Source organism: Rhinatrema bivittatum, chromosome 5 (genome assembly GCF_901001135.1).
Source record: "Rhinatrema bivittatum chromosome 5, aRhiBiv1.1, whole genome shotgun sequence".
NCBI lineage: Eukaryota > Metazoa > Chordata > Amphibia > Gymnophiona > Rhinatrematidae > Rhinatrema > Rhinatrema bivittatum.
Window position 1 is genome coordinate 365,039,321 of NC_042619.1, and position 20,437 is coordinate 365,059,757.

At 44.9% G+C, this 20,437-nt stretch overlaps 1 protein-coding gene across 3 annotated transcripts in view; it reads right to left on the reverse strand.

Annotated features, from left to right (window-relative positions):
* ATP10A (ATPase phospholipid transporting 10A (putative)) overlaps positions 1-20,437 on the reverse strand; it is a 288,904-nt gene that overhangs the window by 131,855 nt on the left and 136,612 nt on the right. Inside the window, exon 1 of one of the 3 annotated variants that reach the window (XM_029604745.1) lies at positions 2,612-2,655. The exons of the other annotated variants lie outside the window; for them this stretch is intronic. The gene's annotated coding sequence lies outside the window, so the exon portion shown is untranslated. Of the gene's footprint in view, positions 1-2,611; positions 2,656-20,437 lie in introns of those variants that run through there. 3 annotated transcript variants of the gene reach the window in all.

The window sequence follows — 20,437 nt, forward strand, 5'->3', positions numbered from 1 at the left end:
TGAATAAGGCAAGTTACATTCAACAAGGGTAAAGAACTTGGAAGCTTATATAGCTGTAAGGAAGTAAAAGTGGAAATAATTAAGAAATACAATAGAGGATACGGGTTAAAGCTTAAGAGTGCTTTAACCTAGAGGTGCCCTAGTCATCGTTCATGAAAAGTAAAGATGGCCGGCGCCATCTTTAAAGATGGTGCCGGCCATCCAGTGCTCCTACCATGTGACAGGGGCCGGCCAATGGCACGGATACCCTGTCACATGGTAAGGGCAAAGGAGCATCGGCGCCATTTTTTTTAGCGCAGCTGATGCCTGGGAACAGGAAATCGTCCCCCGAGGCCCCCCTGGACCACCAGGTAATGTTAAAAGGTTTGGGGGGGGGTCAGGAGGGTGGGGGAAGCAAAGGGGGTCGATTTAAAGGGACGGGTGGGTTTTTTTTTTTAGCAGCGAGGGCCTCCCTAAAATAAAAATTAGCGATGTGAATTGGAATCGGAAACTATTCCAATTCACATATCTTAACGATCAGATTTCGCCCCCCCCCCAGCCGAATCTGATCGTTAAGACGATCTGGCACACGATTCACATCTCTAATATCTACCTTGGGTTGTAATGAGCAGTGTGACACACATGATCATTGTTGGTCTGATGTGTCATTATGGGAAAAAGGTTGACAATCACTGGTCTAAAGTAATGGGTCTTATTTATAAAACATTTAGGCATGATAGCCAACTTTCTTCTCAACATAACTTTAGAGACCTCTTGAGCAACAATATTAACATCTATATTGCTATCACATTCATAACTACATATTTAATTACGCTGAAAGAACAAGTCCATCAAGTTCAACCACTTCCTTCAAAATATAATTACTTATAGTAAGTACCTGGATTAGTACTTTTTTCCTACAGCCTAACTATATCGCATACACTAATCTCCTTTATATCCAAATTCTCATTCAATATGATTTTGCAGTTTAGTGGTGCACACAACTCTGAGTAACGTAGTAAATAGCAACAAAGTCCAACTGGCACATCTGGCCTGCTCAGTTGCCTTTATTTCGGTCTCTGGTTTTCCACAACTTTGGGTAGATGAACATCTAAAATTCCCACATTTAAAGCACCTGATCCCCCCCATGTTTTTTACTTGACCTTTCAATCATGTTCCTACCACTGCCTTCTATATCTGCCCCAAGTATGTTTGTTATAGTGATGACATCCACCACCTCCGCTAGTAGGCTTTTTCAGGCTTGGATGTCGTCTTCTTCTCACACTTAATTCAACATATAGGGAATCTCCCAGATCTTTCAACTAAGTTCTGTAATAATCCAAAAAGCTACAAAAACTAGTGAGGATATGCAAAACATTCAGTCACTCCATGCTCATTGATAAAACATGGTTAAGCCGCATAGGACATCAGTCAGTAGGCTTGATGATTTTTGGCAATCTCTCCATGTCGTCTCAGATTCTGGCACCTGGCAGACAGTACACCTCACAGTCATGCTGTCCTGGGTGGTGTGCAGTCTGTCAGATGCAAAGATATCATGGAGAGATTGCAGAGAATCATCAGGCCTACTGATTATCATCTGATCATACTCATCCAAGTTGGCACAAACAAAATTGCTAGGTATTACCTGGAACATTTCAAAAGTGATGCAGGGCCCTGGGAGAAAGGCTGAAGCAGATAAATGTACAGGTGGTTTGCTCCTTAAGTCTCCCAGTCAAGGATAAAGACCAAGGCAGAAAAGCAACTGATTGCATAGATGAGGATGATGAGAGCATTTCAGCTTCCTGGACCATGAGATGGCATTCCAAGGACTCCTGAGCAGACATAAGGTCCACCTATCAAAGAAGAGGTGAAGTGTCTTCTAGAACAGACTGGCAAAACCTACTGAGGAGGGCTTTAAATTAAGACAGTCACTGATGGCTGAAGAAAGCACTCAGATAAGTAGAGCATAAAACTCTTGAATACATTTGGGAAAAAAGGGCATCATGTGGAAAGCTATATATATACAAATTCCCACAGAATAGGAAATGTTCCAAATCTAGAGGAAGTCATGGAAGAGGCTGACTTGAATATAGAGGCTGTTATGGAGATGTGGTACACAGAAAAGCATGACTGAATACAGTTATTCCAGGATATGAAGGAAGGAGTGGCGATATATATAAAAACATTAAAGTAACAGAAGTGCAGGGCTTATGAGGGAAGGAGGTGGTATTGTGAGTTACTCTGGAAAATATTGCAAAACAGCTGATGAACAGAATAGCATCCAACAATTAAAAACATAAAACTTTTTAAAATTGTCCAATTATCAATAAAATATTTCACCTCCCTGACCAGTCTCTCACACACACACCAGTCATCTTCCTGACTAGTCTCTGTCTCTGACATACACACACGTGACCTCCCTGACCAGTCTCTCTCTCTCTCTCTCACAAAAACACATCACCTCCGACCAATCTCTCTCTCAATCACACACAAATGCTCTTGCTCCCATTCTACCACACACACACAAAGCTGCCACTCACGCACCCATTCTATCACAACACACACACACACAAAGCTGTCACTCACGTGCCCAGGCAGCCATTCTACTACACACAAGCTCTCACTCACACACCCAGGTATGCAGCGTCTCTCTGTTCTTCAGCCACTGTCAGCCTGCCTCTGGCGGTGGCACGCAGCATCTCTCTGCTCTTCAGCTGCTGCCGGCCTGGCCTCCGGCGGAGGCATGCAGGGACTCGCCGCTCTTCAGCCACTGCCCGCCTGGCCTCCGGCGGTGGCACGCAGCATCTCTCCGCTCTTCAGCCACCACCGGCCTGGCCTCCAGTGGCGGCATGCAGCATTACTTCGCTACTAACTGCATCAGCTCACTGGGGGATGATCGATCCCGATAGGCCAGTCTGCCCCTGGGGAGAAAGGAAGCACAACTGGGACAGGGGGACATCGAGAGCTGTGACACATCTGCCAGTGCTTGGCGAAACACTGATTGAGAATCGCTGTTCTAGAAGAAGGGAGATCCTGCAGGGGCCACATGGGAGGGGACGATACCGGGCCTAGTACTTACCAATGGTGACAGTGTTCTGATATCATAGTGGATGATCATCAGAGAGCCACTGATCACTGCATGGTGGTATTCAGTATTATAGCACAAGTAGTGATGGTTATTCTAAGGTGAGGGCCCTAGACTTCAGGAAAACTAATTTTGTTAAAACGGGGGAGAATCTTATGAAGGTGTAAAATCTAGGGGTAAGTAGAAGAGAAGTGGGATAAACTTAGTTTATTGTAAGGGCAATAGTAACCATTCTGTTAGAAAGCAATTAAAGGCAAAAGGAAAGGGAGACTGCTATTGTTTTCTGAAGTAGCAGCTGAAAAGGTGAGGGGGAAAAAAAAAGCATTCATAAACTACAAGAGATCGCAGAAAAAAGGAAGATAGGAAACAATTATCTGTAAAAAGCTAAGAAAGCTGGAAAAGTAGTCAGGAGAGTGAAGATACAAATGAAAGAAAAATGTAAAAATACAGTAAAACAAGGAGAAAATACATTTTTTTCTAATTTTTTATTGTTTGTTAGTGATAGCAGGAAGTGCAGCAAGTAACTTTGAGTATCCTAAAACGTTTTTTGAAGGGTTTGCATCACAGGCCATGTCTCATTTTAGTAGTCCTTCTTTAACTCGCTTCCATCCTCTCAGATGTACTACAACTACAGGGATTTTGTCACTTTGTACCTACGGAAAAATTGTTTACTTCACCTGGCCCAGTGTCCTTAACATAGGAATGATGTCCAGAACTGAATTCATTATTCAAGGTGGAGTCTTACTAATGACTTCTACAAAGGTAATATTGCCTCTCTACTTATGCAACAGGGCATAATAAATCCTTTCCTCTCAGACTGGGAAAATGTTTCCCTGGAATTTTACAGGATAATTCTTTGTTTTGTTTATTTGCTCCTCCCTAAATACAACCAGCACAAGTGAAATTCCCACAGGATTCAATGGCATATTTATGTGATAATTAAAATCGCCCAAAGTCATTTTTCTAATGTAAATCGCCTCAGTTAGGAAAACATTTCTGCACTGGTACACTCCTGTGTCTTTTATTAACTTAGCACTGACTCAGAGTGGGTGTGTACCTCACCATCTTTCCTGTGCTGTACCCATGCTTGCACTTTTCAGAGTCATTTTACTGCATCCTGGCTGAGCGCTTCCTTCAATTAGGATTCTGTAAACTTCTTTCTGCCATTTGCTGGTCACTCTGGTGGACAGGGTCACAGCCAATCATCTGCCATGTTATAAAGCATTACATCGAGACAAGCCAGACATAAATTTAAGAACAAGCGTCAAGAAGGGAGGACACATGGGAGAAGTCAGCCCGTCGTAGATTAATATTGTATAAAAATATAAAGTGTGAAGACAGATTGTAAGTGGGATTTTCCCACAGGGAATAATAATTTTTGAATTAAGTAAATACGGGTATTAAGTGGGCTTTTACGTGTACCTTCCTTGAAATGTACATTTTTAAGGTGTGAGTGTGTATGTATGGATGTGTGTTGTTTTAAATTGGACACATTTTTGTTAATAAAGTTTTGTATCAATAAATGATTAAAAGATGTATGCTATCCTCTTTTTGAATTAAATGATGTTATAAAGCATGCCAGACAGCGGCCCGCTTCTCAGACCAGTCCAGCGCTGGGGATGGCCTTACAAGATCACTGCGTTTGTGCATCTGTCTGGCCGACACCTCCTCTAATTACGTTTTGTCGCATTCATTCCAATTTCATCTAAATCTCTGGCACTTTTCAAGTGCCTCAATTTCTTTTACACTTTCTTTTACAACTTTCTTTTTCTTTCCTATAAAGGAATACAGGCCAGTTCAGTTGAAATCTCCGAGTTCAGAACACATGGTGTTATCAAGCACGTTTTGAAGTTTCCTTCTACCGACGAATGCCTACGGTCAACAGGTGCTATTTTAAACCCAGTATCCAACAGAAAAAAAAAATAAAATTTTCTGGTGTTTAATGATGTACTTATTACACATAAATTAACTAACGTTATAATTATGTGACGTCCCATCCCAAAGGCCTGATGAAATGTTCACACATCTCCTAGTTTAAACACTATGCCCCTCGTGTTGTGACATCACAGCATCATTCTCACAGAGTACCCTGATAAGTAGTGGGATAAGACCCTGCCAGAGATAAACAGTCAGATTCTCCCATAAAGCCTCTGCCAGCTCCCAGAGCTCTTCTCAACTTCTCTAAAACCCAGGGCTTGAGGCTTCTTACTATCAGCAGAATCCTAGCAGATATAATATCTCCTTCCTTCACATCCCAAAACCTACAACCCAGATCTACTTTCTACCTCTAAGAAATTATCACCTGCTCTTCACGAATACAAAATCCACCTAATGACGACCATTTAGCCAGGTTGCAAACTGGTGAGCGGCGACTTCAATGGTTCAGTAGCAAGCAGCTGAGGATAGCGGTGAATTAACTGCATACCCCTCATGTTTGCAAATCTCTCTTTGCAGCACAATACCCTACATCAAGCTCTGGACCCCCAATGCACATTAAAGGTGAGAAGGCCAAAAATATCATGTCTTGTTTTGGGTCCAAGTTCTGGGTCGTTCAGGGATTTTTCTGTTTTGTTTTGTTTTTTTTTAGTTTTGGGAAATACTGCTTGCTAGTTCTGAATAGCGTGCACTATCTGCAAATAGCGTACGCAATTTTGATACACCGCACACTATTTGCTGGGAAAACTGCGGCTTTACCAGCCCCCACATAACATGAGGAGGTGGCCCTAGGATTGTGGGGTCACCTTGCTTAAAAGGGCCATTCACCTCCAACTAACACCCTCCCTCCAAGTGTCTCGGAGATTTCGGGGAGCCCTAGAAACCCCCCACACCTGAAGGTGGCCGAATTTCCCCTAAACCTAAACAAAGGTTTCACCTTTGAAAAACATGGGTGTACAGGTTTTGCCCCAACTCCTCCGCTTTGTTCAAAACTAGCTCTCCCTGTGGAGTTAGTGCCCTCAATCCTCACCCTAGCCCTCCCTTCCAACCCAACCCCACTAGAATGACCAAATCTGCCCTGGTGGTCTAGTGGGAGCCTGCAGTGTTCCCTAGGCTCCAAACCCTGTGGTGGCCATTTTCCAAAATGGCACTGGCTGTCCCATCATGTGATGGGGCAAAGGCGAGCTAGCACCTGGCTGACACTATTTTGGAAAATGGCCACTGCTGAATCAGCAGCCTAGGTGGTATTCTGGACCCCACTAGACTATCAGGGCAGATCTGGTAAGTCTGGGGAAAGGCAGAATGGTGGGCTAGAGAGGGAGCTGGCTCTGGGGGAGGGGGGCATTTTTGAACAAAGGGGATGGGGTTGGGGTAAAGGGGAGGACTTTTGCCCAGGGATCTTCAAAAGGAGAAACCTTTTTTAGTTTAATCAACAAGAAAAATAGCACTTGTACAACTGAAAAAATGATTTAACATAAGAATTATACAATATCAAGTTGAAATATCTTCCAAAGTACCACTCCTGAACTCCTTATGTGCTTTCTTTTTTCTCCCCTTTGAATTCAAAGTAACAAATCTTCTTAAGTGCCATGTTCTGGTGCACCCAGGAATCAGCAGTTAAATTAAATTAAATCAAATCAAATCAAATTAAATTCCTTCCCATCCCTCCTTCATCCCATTCAATGCAAATATCATCAAATCGTCTATTATACTACTCCATCTCACCCAATGCTTCCAATTTCACTAAGAGGAATGAGTACTGTATGCATCTCATAATATTCCTTCTGGGATTATTACAAATTATTCAAAATCAAACTTCAGGCTTGAGGAGAAAGACTCTGAATGTATTTATCCCACACTATCAGAAATCATTTCTTACGTGAGGCGGCCATGGATCCCGTAAACATTATATCGTGCAAAGAATTTCTCCATTGCCAATAAGACGGGACCGTATATTTCCCCAAAACAAACGCTTTACGTATGAAAAGAGAATCTCCTTTCTTACTGAAATATTTAGGGAAATCTGCCTCAAACAGCACCAGTTATGGAAGCAAAGGTATAGAATATCCCAATGCAGTATCTAAATAATGCAATACCCTTTCCCAAACTTTCATTATCGCAGTACATGTGCAAAAAGAATGAACTAATGAATCCTGCTCTCTTTTACATGTCATACATGTTACTGAGTTTGAAAATTTAGCATGGAAGGCTACAACTTGCAAAATATATACCTTGTGCAAAAATTTGAATTGCAGTTCTCGTAAATACGTATTAGTTGATATCCTCTTTAGCCCTTTAAAGCAGGATTGCAACATTTTCTCCGATACTACGAAGTTACCATCCCTCACCAATCTTTCCCTTATCTAAATTTAGGTATCTTTGCCCATTTTTGGTAGTTCTTGTATAAAAAGGACACAGACAACTTTACTCTTTCACTATGAAAAAAATCTATCTTTGTAATATGTTCTTGCTTAGATGATCTTTCTGCAGTGAGCAAACCATTAGGGTCATTTATCAAACATATTAGGGCCCTAATGCCTGCAATAACGCCATAACGCCCATGATAAATAATGCAATGTGAGATGCTATGCAAATTTTAAAATGTTTCCCAAATGGGAGGAGTTTGGGCACAGTTAGGGTGGAATAAATTTAAATGAAGGGTGCTTAGCATTTCATGCAATAGCGTAACACACATTATCGCACATTTTAATGCTAGAAATAACTACACCTTTTTTTTCCTGGTGTTATGCTATGTGAAATGCCTGAAATGGGATTTGTGCTAAAAATCACAAATCCCGTTTCGGACAGGAGAGGGGAGAGGGGGAGAGATTAGAGAGAGAGAGAGCGCCTCTGGGGAGGCACACATATTTAGTCAACGTTTTATACCACAGTAGGAGGCGTAACTAGTAACTCCAGGTGAGGTTTTGGTGGTGGTCTAAGGTTTGGGGGGGAAATTTTACATGCACAGTCAGAGGTACCAACAGCACAGTATACATCAGTGAAGAATTGATGTGATTTGGAATGAGGAAAGGTACACAAAGATAAGATTTGTACAATGTACTCTCACCCTAATTTGATGCACTCTCTACCTAACTGCTTCCGCAATTGTTTTTCCAATGCTAGCACATGTTTATCCAAATATTTTTGTTACGCCCGTCAGTCGCAGACGGCTGCGACTCCTGTTGCTCACCTCTTGCCTCATGGCACTGACTCCACTAGGAAGACTCGCGGCCTCCGCCAGCTATCGCTGGCCTGTCCGCCCCTGTTCCCAGGCCTTCCTGGATGGCGTGGACACTGCCATCTTGCCCTTGGAGCTCCTTAGGCGCGTGCACGCGCTTCTGGGCCAGTCTTATCCACGTCATGGCAGGAACCTCGGGGGCGTGTCCCCCCCCCCCCCCGGATGATGTCATTCATCGTGGACTCTTAAGCCAGCTGGTCCTGTCTGCCTACGACTTAGCAAAGAGTTCCCTCATTGCTGAGTCCGCTTCACTTACTACGGACTTCCATTCCAGCTCCTACTTCCTTGGCGTGAGACGTCCCGGGTAACTGCTCCTCGGGAGCCCCTTCCTCATCTCTGGCTATCCGTTCCTCCGAGGGCCGTGCACCTAGGACCGCTGCCTGCCCCGTTCCCCGGGGCTTTCTTTGGAACCATCACTACTTCCACTGTGAGTACTTCACTTGCGGACCATTACCGTATTATCTTTACTGAGGAACCCTCATCGGTGTACCCCGCTCTGCGGACCACTACTGTATCATCTTTACTGAGGAACCCTCATCGGTGTACCCCGCTCTGCGGACCACTACTGTATCATCTTTACTGAGGAACCCTCATCGGTATACCCCGCTCCGTTGACCACTACCATATCTTCTCCTCAGAGGAATCCTTCCTCCTGGGCATACCCCACTCCACAGACCCTGTGGCACCTCTGTGTCTGTGTGACTTTCTTGCCTGCACTCCCCGCTCCGCAGGCAGTGCCTCTCTCTCTCTCTCTCCAGTACCTGCTGTCCTGCACACCTAGCAGCTGAGACCTCACCACCCGACGGTGAGGCTCATGGGGCTCCTCCCCATGGGTGGTACCATCTCTCACCTCGGCCCAGGGCCCACAAACCCTAACAGATTGCCAAGTCCATGGACCCGGGACAGGTCTCGGTGCTCCAGCCCATCCCTGGCCTGGCCCATAGAATTATAGAACAGCAAAAGATTCTGGAGGCTTTGGACTCTGCCGCGACACCTATCAAGCCCAACCCAGCTTCACATGCATCACCATTCTGGCCTACTGTGCCCTTACTGGCACCTCCTCGTTTCACAGGTGACCCCTTGTTGTGTAGGGGCTTCTTGAACCAGTGCAACATGCACTTTTTTTTTTTTACAGCCTGCATATTTTCCTGATATAGTTTCCAAGACAACATACATCCTGTCCCTCCTGGATGGGGAAGCGTTAGCCTGGGCGTTACCCTTTTGGGAGCGAATGGATCCGATCCTTCATGACCTGCAGGGTTTCCTCACCCTATTTCGCTCTGTATTCGATGACCCAGATCGAAAGGCCATCTCCGGCTCTATGCTCCTGCATCTGCAACAAGGTTCCATGTCGCTGAACGATTATGTCATCGAGTTTAGGACACTCTCGTCTGAATTGCACTGGGACCTGGGCTGCCTGTGTGCTATATTCCTTGAAGGTCTGAGCCTGCGCATCAAGGATGAATTAGCAGCACAAGAACTCCCTGAGGTCTTGGATTCTCTTATAGACCTCGCTGGTCGCATTGATCACCATCTTCGTGAGCATTTGCACAAGACCAGAGGATCCAAGAGGATGGCTTCAGGTGCTCCACGCATTCGCTCAACCTCGTCCACTCAGACTGCTACACACAGCACCAAGGAAGAAGAACCAATGCAAATGGGACATAGCCATTTATCCTCAAAAGAAAAGCATCGTCGTCAACGATCTGGCCTTGCATGTATTGTGGTCAAATGGGTCATGTGGTACCCTCCTATCCACTCTGTCTGGGAAACTCCCAGGCCTAGGTTCTGCCAGAGGACTTCTCCTAGGCCTGACCTCACCTTCTCCTCCTCTGCCTGTCTCAATTAACACGAACGCTCTGGAATTTCACACCCTGGCATTGGTGGACTCCGGGGCCAGTGGAAATTTTATCCTAAGACAACTCGTGGAACACCTGCGAATACCCACTGTCCGTACATCAACACCATTACTGCTCTCCTCCATTCATGGTGAACCGTTACCAGGCAAAGTTACCTTCTCCACGGTCCCCATCAGACTCCACACTGGATCTCTGCACAAGGGGACCATCTCCTTTCCGGTGCTGGACAAGGCTATACACCCTGTGGTCCTCGGACTACCATGGTTAAAACTTCACACTCCACAATTCGATTGGGGCACTCTACAATTGTCCCAATGAGGCAACTCCTGTCATAAAAAAACGCTCATTTGATTGTGCTATAAACTTATTGCCTAACTCTGAGCCTCCCCGAGGAAGTGTCTACCCACTTTCACTAACAGAGACAAAAGCCATGTCTGAATATATACAAGAAAATTTGGCAAAAGGCTTCATTCGGCCTTCCAAATCTCCCACTGGAGCAAGATTCTTTTTTGTGGGGAAAAAGGACGGCCCTCTCCGGCCGTGCAAAGATTACTACGGCTTAAATGAGATTATCCAGAAGGACCGTTACCCTTTGCCATTAATCTCTGAACTGTCTGACAGGCCCCAGGGGGCCAAGATATTTACCAAATTGGACCTCAGGGGAGTTTACAATTTGGTCAGGATACGCCAGGGTGACGAATGGAAAACCGCATTTAACACCCGTGTTGGCCATTTTGAATATCTGGTAATGCCGTTTGGCCTCTGCAACGCGCCAGCGGTATTTCAGAATATGATGAACGAGATGTTCAGAGACATGCTCTACAGTTGCGTCGTGGTCTACCTGGTATTCTCACAAGACCTCCAGAGCCATCACCAGGACGTTGCCAACATCCTGCAATGCCTAAGGGACAACCAGATATACGCCAAGCTGGAGAAGTGTTCTTTTGACCAGGAGACAGTACCTTTTCTCGGCTATGTGGTCTCAAGCCAGGGTTTCCAGATGGATCCACAGAAGACCAAGAGTATTCGTGATTGGCCTCAACCAATGGGCCTTAAAGTGCTCCGAAGATTCCTTGGGTTCACAAACTACTACAGATCATTCATCCATCACTATTCAACACTGACTGCTCCACTCATGGCCATGACTCATAAGGGAGCCAACCCTCTCAATGATCACCAGAGGCCGTGACCGTGACTGCTTTCCAGGAGCTCAAGGAGGTGTTCCCAAGGGAACCATGCTTGTATCACCCCGATTCCAGATGACCCTGCATCGTCGAAGTCAACTGTTCGGTTATCGGTGTTGGAGCAGTACTCAGCCAGCATTCAGCCAATCACACCTTGCACCCGTGCTCTTTTTTTCCCCGACATTTCTCCCCAGCTGAGAGTAATTATGGAATTGGGGACAAGGAATTACTAGCGATTAAACTGTCCTTCAAGGAGTGGCGTCCCTGGCTTGAGGGAGTGCAGCACCACATCACGGCATATACTGACCACAAGAACCTCGAATACCTGCACCATGCTCAGCACCTGAATCACAGACAGGCCTGCTGGTCTCTTTTTTTTTTACTCTATTTAAATCACAAATTCCACCATGAATGTTCAGGTCACAAAGTAAAGACCTCAAAGAAATCCTGACCATAAAAAATCTCTCATCTAATGCAAACTAGAGAAAGAGAGCAATTTCAGTTGCTGGACCAAAACTATGGAACTCCATGCCAGAGGACCTACGAACTATAAAAGACAATAAAAAAATTGAAGAGCGAGTTGAAGACCTGACTATTCAAAACTGCTGACTGTCCAGAAGATGCCTCCAGTTCTCCATAAGTCAGAAAACCTAAAATGTACCTCCACCCCTAACCCAGCTATATTTTCCTAAATGTATCTGTCTTTGAATGCACACATTGTATCTAAATGTTTTCATAGGTTATAATCTGTATGTATGTCTACCTCTATTTTCATTATTTATTTATGAGAGTCTAACCTGTACACCATTATGAACTAGTGATTCTCACATGGAATGACGGGATATAAAACACACAAATAAATAAATAAAAATACTTGGTTCAATTTTCTACACCGATACTGGCCAGCTGATAAAAACACTCAAGCTAATGCCCTCTCTCGTTTTTTCACCACAGAAGATGCTCCAGATGTTCCACGGCACATCATTGATCCAACTAAAGTTCTCCTCTCCACCACACTGATAGTGCCATCTGGGAAGATGGTGGCTCCCCGATTACTTCGAAGGAAAATCCTCCGCTGGGCGCATGATTCCTTGTTGGCAGGTCACCCCGGAAAAGCTACAACTCTTTCCACTCTCCAGAGATTCTATTGGTGGCCAACCATGAAGAAGGATGCTCAAACGTATGTGGAATCATGTCCCACTTGCGCTCATCAGAAGCCACCAATGGGCCGTCCTTGGGGTCTCCCCTACAACCCTGCACCTAGTGAGCCATGGACACACATAGCCACAGATTTCATTGTGGATCTTCCTCCTTCAGGTGGCAACAACACCATTTGGGTCACAGTGGACCGATTTTCGAAGATGGCTCACTTTGTGGCATTACCTGGTCTTCCTTCAGCCCTGGAATTGGCCAAATTATTCATACATCACATCTTCCGCCTCCACGGACTCCCGAGACATAAACTCTCAGATCGAGGCGTCCAATTCATGGCCAGATTTTGGAGGTCACTATGTAAAAAGTTTGATATTGCCTTAGACCTCACAACAGCCTATCACCCACAGGCCAATGGTCAGACAGAGAGGACAAATTGAACCCTGAAACAATTTCTTCTGGCATATGTGAACTCTTGGCAGAATGACTGGTCCAACTTACTACCCTGGGCCAAGTTCGCCTTAAACTCCCACCAGTCTGCATCTACTGGTTTTTCACCATTTCAAATAGTATACGGACGCCAGCCTCTGCCTCCTTTTCCACTACCTCTGTCTGTGCCTTCTCCAGCGGCGCAGGCTTCTGCACTAGGGTTGCATCAACTTTGGGAGCACACCAAACAACTTCTACAGCAAGCCGCTCAGAAATCAAAGAAGTTCTACGATGCTCATCATCGGGCAGCTCCTCAGTTTAATCTGGGAGAGAAAGCGTGGCTCAGCACTCGCTTTCTTCACCTGAAACTGCCTTCGCCCCCAGATACATCGGGCCTTTTTCTGTACTTCGTCGGCTGGGCCTGGTCACTTACAGTCTCCACCTTCCTACATTGCTTAAAATCCATAACGCCTTCCACATCTCACTATTAAAGCTTCTCATCTTGTCTGAATTCTCCAAGAAACCTCCTGAGCCCCAACCTCTGGCATCAGAGGAGGACATTACTTATCAAGTACAGGACATCCTAGATGTGAGGAAGTGCGGAAAGCGATGGGAATATTTGATCTCGTGGGAAGGATTTGGCCCAGAAGAAAACAGCTGGGAGCCGGCAGTCAATATCTTAGACAAAGAACTGATCAAGCAGTTCCATGTCTCTCACCCAAGAAAACCCAAAACCCTGGGGAGAGGCCCTAAGAAGGTGGGTACTGTTATGCCCGTCAGTCGCAGGTGGCTGCAACCGCTGTTGTTCACCTCTTGCCTCATGGCTCTGAATCCACTAGGAAGACTTCTGGCCTCCGCCAGATATCACCGGCCTGTCCGCCCCTGTTACCGTGGACGCTGCTGACCGCCATCTTGCCCTTGGACCTCCTTAGGCGCGCATGCTACCGGGCCAGTCTTATCCACGTCATGGTAGGAACCTCGGGGGCGTCCCCCTGGGATGACGTCATTCATCGTGGACTCTTAAGCCGGCTGGTCCTGTCTGCCTACGACTTGGCGACGAGGTCCCTCATTGCTGAATCTGCTTCGCTCACTATGGACTTCTGTTTCAGCTTCTGCTTCCTTGGTGTGAGACATCCCGGGTACCTGCTCCTCGGGGGCCCCCTTCCTGGTCTCTGGCTATCCGCTCCTCAGAGGGCCATGCGGCCTAGGACCGCTGCCTTCCCCGCTCCCCTGGGCTTTCTCTGGAACCTTCACTACTTCCACTGTGAGTACTTCGCTTGCGGACCATTACTGTATTATCTCTACTGAGGAAACCTCATTGGTGTACCCTGCTCTGTGGACCACTACCGTATCATCTTTACTGAGGAACCCTCATCGGTGTACTGCGCTGCGGACTACTACCATATCATCTCTACTGAGGAACCCTCATCGGTGTACCCCACTCTGCGGACCACTACCGTATCTTCTCTACAGAGGGATCCTTCCTACTCACTCCACAGACCCTGTGGCACCTCTGTGTCTTATTGCCTGAAGAATCTGTGTTTTATGGGAAAAGTCCAAAATTCTGGAAATCATAACTCGTGACCTTTCTGCCCTCTCTTTTCTAGCTCCCAAACTGAGTACCCATTCAATCCGCAGTGGGCCACATGTGTCCAAAAGACCTAATGTCTTCATCAGCCACGATTCCAGGAACTGAAGTAACTCTCTCTACTCAAAAGACTCAGATGCCAAAGAAGCGAAAGTTATTACGGCAAGATTTATTTTCTAGATCTTCATGCCTTTCATCTTGTTTGTGCACAGCAGATTTCAGATCAGTGAATTCCTCACACATGCTACGAATGGCATCCTGGTTTTCTTGAGACACGCTATTCCACCTCCATAAATTGCGATTCATAAACTGTCATTTTTTTGTTACATCCTCTATTTTATCTACGATTTTCTTAAATTCTGGCTCTAATGCATTTACCACTGCAGTTTTAAGTTCTACAATCGCTGTCGCATACACAACCTCCTGCTCCAGGATATGCCGTCAGTCCATCATTTTCCCATCTCCCGGCTTTGATTTTTCTTTTGCTTTTTTAGTTAATTTTGCAGATATACCAATGTCTTTTGCCTGCTTGGTGTTGGATACAGTTTTGCTAACCTTCTAGTTTGTTTCTGAAGAGATGTAATCCCTGATGGAGGTAGATTCAATGGGTGGGGGGGGGGGGGGGGGATCAGAGTGAAGCGATTCACATCTCACTGCAGTGTGTGCAATATTTCCAAACAGTGAGCACTAAATACAATAGAAAATTAAACTAAATTTCATGTTTTTAATCTATCGCTCTGTTTTAAAAATGACATGAAATGATAAAGACAGTGTCATTGACACTAAGTCTTCTCAAGCAAAAGCACATCCCTAATGCATATACACTGAGCTAGAAGCAGATGGAAGAGGTGTCTGTAAAACTGTCCAGTCTAAGGATGCTTCCATTCCTTCTGGTTTCTGGTACTCACAGGTCCATAATTTCACATCTCCATACTGGCTTCTCATTAAAGGCTTGGTATTGTGCAATTTAAAAGCTTTTTCCCCCCCATAGGTCCATTACCTCCCATATATAAAAGTTTAGATTGCTCACAGTCTTTGTAGACAGCTAACTGATCAAAAAGTAAAATACACAGTGAACCTATTCCAGGCATAGGAGGCATATACAAACATTCAGAGAAGCAATATACCATATTGCTTCTATATGGTATGACACCTACATGATTACCTTTTACCCCTTCTTATGGAGAAAAATAGGATTCTGCTTGAAACCTGGAAAAAACAGCTTTAATATAGATATTATTCCTGACACATGGTGTGAGCTCTGGACTCTTATTCCTAAAGCAGCATAACAGAGAAATTGGGATATGCAGTTCCAATTATTCACTGATTATATTTCTTCTTGACAACTCTGTTTGTACACCACCTTTTACATAGTCTTAACTTTTGGAGTAATTGCCTGTAAACAGCACTGACATCTTATAGAAACGTTCCCTGATCAGGGCTTTTTGGTGCCAAGAATGCAATCCAAGTAAATATCCCAAAGGTTTCCAGACACAGAAGGCAAGCCTCTTTCAACAGAAAGGAAGCTCCAGAACTAGGGGTCATGGGATGAGGGTGAAAGAGGGTAGATTCAGCAGTATTATTTTTTAGGAAATATTTCTTTACAGAGAGAGTGGTAGATGCAGGGAGTGGCCTCCCACTGGAGGTGGTGGAGACTAAAATAGTATCTGAATTCAAGAACGCATCGGATAAATACAGAGGAATCTCTTAAGGGAGTGTTAGGAGTTATAAAGCTAAATTAATTGGATGGATGGGCAGACTAAATGGACAGTCTTTTTCTTACCATGTTTCCATGAATTAAGATCTGTATTTCTCTGTCACCTACACTGTGAATTTTTAGGAAGGGCATACAAGAAAAAAAGCTCTAAAGAAACTAAACTTTTCCTACACTGTTCAGGATGTTTTGTAGGGTATGGAGGAGCTCTGTTCTGCTCTCAGGATAATTGAGCCATCTAGCACCCTTACAGCTGTGCTCTTTTCATGACGATTACCAAAAGTGTAGCAGTGCAGGAACTGCATGCTTCAGAGTGACGGAGTGCTCCATGGAGCCAGCAGGCTGCAGGAGCATCCGTGAGAATGAGCAATAGAAGCTGAGGAAGGGGGCCGAGACTGTGACCAGTGGGGACTGGGATGTGGACAAGAGTGAGCAATGGAGTCCGTGGAAGGGGAGGAAACAGAGTGGGGAGAGTGAGCATTGGGAACAAGAGATAAAGGAAGAAAACGAGTGAACAGCTTGGAAAGACATCAGGAACAGGTAGGGTAGCTTGTCACATTAAATGTAGGTGAAACAATCCAATATCATCCTTTTTTTTTTTTTTTACATATTCATTTTATATGGTTTTTTAAAATAGTTTACAAGTAGCATCAATGTGTAATTTTAGTCATTAACTGATGTGAAGTGGTTATAGCTAACAGTTATTGCCCTTCATCTTTATTTTATATAAATACAATATATTATTGATAGGCTTAGTGTTTTTCTTCCACTGGATCCTGAAGAAAAAAAAGTTTGAAAACCACTGCCATAGGAAGAAAGAGAGCTACGTTAATATAGAAACACTCAAACATGGTTGTCTGCTGAAAAGACGTAAGGAAAATATATTTGGGTCTGACAACCCAGTGGAAAACAAAAGGCACATACATATTTAGATGATTTGCATGCATATCTATGGAGCATTAAAGGAGAATGGGAATACATTTATAACATCCCACAAATCACCGTATTTTTCGCTCCATAAGACTCACCTAGGATTCAGAGGGGGAAAATTAAAAAAAAAAAAAATGGTGTGCTAAACCGGCTCTGTTCCTGGGCGTCTGTGCATCTTATGGAGCAAATTAGGGGAGTGCATAAAAATTTTTTTAACCCCATTTCGTTTTCGGGTCTGGGGAGGGCCATTTCAGTCCACTCCCCAGATCAGAAAACTTTTAGCGTTCTCTTTCTGTGGGGAACCCCCCCCCCAACCCTTTAAATTTAATTAACTACAGTCCCCCACCCTCCTGACCCCCCCCCCCCCCCAAGACCTGACAAAAGTCCCTGGTGTTCCAGGAGCGATCTCCTGCACTTGGGCCGTCGGCTGCCAGTAATCAAAATGGCGCCGATGGCCCTTTGTTCTTACTGTGTCACAGGGACTACTGGTGCCATTGGTCGGCCCCTGTGACATAGTAAGGGCAAAGGGCCATCGGCGTCATTTTGATTACATTTGGCAGGTCTTGGGGGGGGGGTCAGGAGGGTGGGGGTTGTAGTTAGTTGTTTTGTTTTTTTTTTATATTTGCTCCATAAGAAGCACAGACATTTTTCCCCTACTTTTGGGGGAAAAAAAGTGCGTCTTATGTAGCTAAAAATACGGTACATGGCAAATACTCTGAAGTAAATGTAACCTACTCTGAAGAGAGAATGATGTTAAGTTTAGTGCCACAGGGATCGGTGCTAGGACCGGTTCTGTTCAATATGTTTGTGAGCAATATTGCAGAAGGGATAGAAGGTAAAGTTTGTCTTTTGCGGATGATACTAAGATCTGCAACAGAGTGGATACACCGGAAGGAGTAGAGAGAATGAGACATGATTTAAGGAAGCTTGAATGGTGGTCGAAGATATGGCAGCTGGGATTCAATGCCAAGAAGTGCCGTCTTACATCTGGGGTGTGGTAATCCAAAAAGAGCTGTATGTGATTGGGGGGGGGGGCGGGGGAGGAAAGGACTGTTGTGCACATAGCAAGAGAGGGACCTTGGGATGATAGTGTCCAGCAATCTGAAGACGACAAAGTAATGTGACAAGGCGATAGCTAAAGCCAGAAGAATGCTGGGCTGCACAGAGAGAGGAAAAACCAGTAAGAAAAAGGAGGAGATAATACCCTTGTACAGGTCCTTGGTGAGGCCTCACCTGGAGTACTGTGTTCAGTTCTGGAGGCCGTATTCAAATGGGCCAGAGACAGGTTGGAGGCAGTCCAGAGAAGGGCAACCAAAATGGTGGTGGATCTCCATCAAATGACTTATGAGGAGAGGTTGAAGGACCTAAATATGTATACCCTGCAGGAGAGGAGGTGCAGGGGAGATATGATAAAGACCTTCAGATAATTGAGTTTTTAATTATGCACAATCAATAACAAACCTTTGCCATTGGAAAGAAATCAATAGAACGATAGGTCATAAAATGAAACTCCAGGGAAGACAACTCAGAATCAATATCAGTAATTATTTCTTCACAGAAAGGGTGGTGGATGCCTGGAATGCCCTTCTGGAGGAAGAGGTGAAGACAAAAGTGGTAAAAGATTTCAAAGGGGCATGCGATAAACACTTTGGATCCCCTAAAGGCTAGAGGATGGGAATGAAGAAAAGAGTACATGGGGATAACTTGCTGGTGTGGCTCCTACTACCCTTATCCAATAATTCAACCCTACCGCCCTATTCTCCTATGTAGCAGAACTCACAAAGTCCACCACTCCTTCCCCCCAGGAAGATAATAGCATAGAGAAATGCAATAAACTAGCAGATCACTTTAAAAACAAAATCACCAACATTCTCAATAGTCTCCCCCCCAAACCCACTCACATCGACCTCCCACCCACCACCAACAACATTAACCTCACATCCCTTGATCTCACCACTACGATGGAAGTCAACGCCATCCTAAAAAAGATGCGGCCAGCCACCCACATCGCCGACAACATCCCATCTAAACTCCTCCTCACTATCCCTTCCGTCATAGCAAGACCGTTAGCGGATATCATAAACTGCTCCCTTACCTTCGGGACGGTTCCCGACCCGCTTAAACTCGCCATCGTAAAGCCCCTACTAAAAAAGCCCACCCTCGACCAAAATGATCCAGCAAACTACAGGCCCATCTCCAACCTACCTTTTATTTCTAAAATTCTGGAGAAAGTGGTCAACACACAACTTACCGACTTCCTAGAAGATAACAATATCCTCCACCCCCGCCCAGTACGGCTTTCGCAAAAACCGAAGCAACGGAAAAGCTCCTACTTGCAATAACAGACACCATCCTAAAAGGCATGGACCACGGCCAATCATACATTCTAGCCCTCTTAGATATCTCAGCAGCTTTTGATACGGTGAACCACAAAATCTTAATATCACGCTTAGCAGAGATAGGCATCTCTAACACAGCCCTATCATGGTTCTCCTCCTACCTTGACCACAGAAAGTACTTAGTCAAACTTGATAAATCCGAATCCACACACATTCCTCTTTCACAAGGCGTACCCCAGGGCTCCTCCCTTTCCTCCACCCTCTTTAACATCTACCTTCTCCCTCTTTGCCACTTATTATCCAAACTGGGACTAAAATTCTTCTTGTACCCTGACGACGTACAAATACTTATCCCCATCCAAAACTCCCTCAACGAAACCCTGCACTTCTGGGAGACATGCCTCACATCTATCAACGCCCTCCTTTCCAACCTACACCTTGCACTCAATACTTCAAAAACTGAAATCCTAATTATTACTAATCAACCCAGCTTATCCATTCACCAACTGCAACAGAACACTTCACAAAATCTCACACCTCCGTCCACTGTCAGAGATCTAGGAGTTCTCTTAGATACACAACTTAGCTTCAAATCCCACATCAAATCACTCCTAAAAGGGGGCTTCTATAAACTCCAAACCCTCAAAAAACTTAAGCCTCTCCTCCACGCACATGACTTCCGTACCGTTATGCAAACCACTATACTATCAAAACTTGACTATTGCAACTCACTGCTAATAGGCCTTCCAGCTTCCACAATCAAACCCCTCCAAATCTTACAAAATGCCATGGCTCGCATCCTTACAAACTCAAGAAAGACTGATCATATTACTCCCATATTACAAAACCTCCACTGGCTACCAATCACCTATCGCTCTCAATACAAAACACTTACTATCATACATAACACGCTATATAAAAATAACTCCCCCTGGATCGAAGATATGCCACACTTCCACCAGGCCAACCGTCCTACCAGAAACTCCCTTGCAGGCACCCTCCACA